Raw genomic sequence first — 2,070 nt, 5'->3', positions numbered from 1 at the left:
ACAGGAGAGCAGGAGGTGAGCACGGGAGGTCTGGCCGGCTCCTCCCTCCTTGGAAGACTCCACCCACGTGGCTGGCTGCAAGGAGCTGGCTGGAGGGGACTTGCTGAGTGTGTATGGCTATGCACATGTGGGATGGCTGCAGACCTGAGGACATTCGTGTGCAAGGTGGTGGGGCAGGAGGGGGCTGGTTTACTCTTCCAGCACTGTCAGCAGAGACCTTTGCAGAATGTCAGAAAAGGAGGAGGCAGGGGTGAAGCCTGTGTCTGTGTCCTGAGGCTGCCATAACAATGACCACAAACTGGTGACTCAGAGCAACAGACATTCATTCTCCCACAGTCTGGAGGCTAGAAGTCTGAGATCAAGATGTGGCAGAGCCGTGCTCCCTGCAGAGACTCCAGGGGGATCCTTCCTGCCACTTCCAGCTTCTGGGGGCTTCAGGTGTTCCTTGACTTGTGGCCGCATCGCTCCAATCCCTGCCTGTGTCTTCCCATGGCTGGCTCCTCATCTCCATGTCTCTCCTCCTCTGTAGTCAAATTTCCCTCCTGCCTCCCTCTTGTAAGACACTTGTGATTACATTAATGCCCATCCTGATAATCTGCGACAACCTGCCCATTTCAAGACCCTGAACTTCATCGCATCTGCAAAGATCTCTCTTCTACACATGGTCACATTCACAAGAAACAGGGACCTGGATATTTGGGTGGGGGTAGAATTATTTACAGCCGCCACAAACCCTGCTGGAATTGTACCCACTTAGGGAGCACGGGTCCTCTAGAGGATGAGGTTGTTTTGCTATGAGGATATTTTGGGTCCCAGGCTCCTCCCTTGCTAAGAAGTGCAGACACTGTCTGGCTGGCAGAAACAAAGGAGGTCTGTGGACCCCTGGTGCCCCGCGCTTGTGAGAGTTGCGCCACGTTCTGTGCAAGCTCTGCTTGGAGAGGGGAACAGTCACATAGCTCATGGCCTCCTTTACAATGCTGTCTTCGTGCTCCCCTCCTCCCCACAGCCTCTCCTTCCCCCACCCACACTTCCATCCCACAAGGGTCCCTATTTCCAAAGGAAAGCCAGGTTGGGGGGGTCCCTCACCTTTTCCCGCAGTGACCCCTACAGCATCAAGGTCCATGTGGGGCCTCTAGCAGCCCGAGGCACTGTTCGTAAGTTGTCCCCAGGCCAGGTTTCCCATAGGAGGCCACAGAAATCCACCAGGTGGAGAATGTGGGGGCCACGGCTAAGTTATAACAAAGTAGATAGTTGGGGTAGCAGATGACCAACGGGGGCACCTTCCTGTTTAGGGCAATGCTGTGGGCGGATGGAACCGTGTCCCCAAGGTCCACATATGAGAAACTTAATATCCACTGCAACTATTGAGGGTGGGAAATCTTATTATGGCACTTGAAAGGTGAGGCCTTGAAGAGGTGATTAGATTCCAAAGATCATGCCTAGTGAATGGATTGATAATGGTGGTCATGGGCTTGGTTCTGAGGGTTTTAAAAGGAGAGCACGTGAGAGCCTTTCTCTCTCTGCTCTGCCATTTTCTGCCGTGTGAGACCCCTGCGTTGCTGTAAAGCCACCACCAAAGAGGACCCTCACCAGATGTGTTCCCTGGACTTTGGACTTCTCAGCCTCTGAAACTATAAGCAATAAATTTCATTTTCTTTATAAATCACCCAATTTCGGGTATTTTGTTATAAGCAACAGAAACAGACTAATACAGAAAATTGGTACCAGAGAAGCGGGGTGTTGCTTATAACAGATACTTGAAAATGTGGAAGCAGCTTTGGAACTGGGTGTTGGACAAAGGTTGGAGGAGTCTGGAGGTCTCAGAAGAAGACAGGAAAACCAGGGAAAGTTTGAAATATCTTAGAGACTGGTTACATGGTGCTGAGCAGAATATTGATAGAAATATGGGCAGTAAGGGACACTCTGGCAAGGTCTCAGATGGAATTGAGGAGGGACTTATTGGAAACTGCAGCAAAGATCACCCTTGCTATGAATTTTCAAGGAGCTTTTCTTCATTCCGTTCATGCCCAGAAGTTTTATAGAATGTGGAACTTCAAAGTGCTGACCTAG

The 2,070-nt window shown here is 50.8% G+C and overlaps 1 protein-coding gene across 1 annotated transcript in view; it reads right to left on the bottom strand.

Moving 5' to 3' along the window:
- Nucleotides 1-2,070, bottom strand: part of LOC103609742 (keratin-associated protein 5-1-like) — a 7,034-nt gene that overhangs the window by 1,495 nt on the left and 3,469 nt on the right. The gene's annotated exons all lie outside the window — the stretch shown is intronic.

This window comes from Galeopterus variegatus, unplaced genomic scaffold (genome assembly GCF_000696425.1).
Source record: "Galeopterus variegatus unplaced genomic scaffold, G_variegatus-3.0.2 Scaffold10034, whole genome shotgun sequence".
Classification (NCBI taxonomy): domain Eukaryota; kingdom Metazoa; phylum Chordata; class Mammalia; order Dermoptera; family Cynocephalidae; genus Galeopterus; species Galeopterus variegatus.
This window is presented reverse-complemented; position numbering and strand designations above follow the sequence as displayed.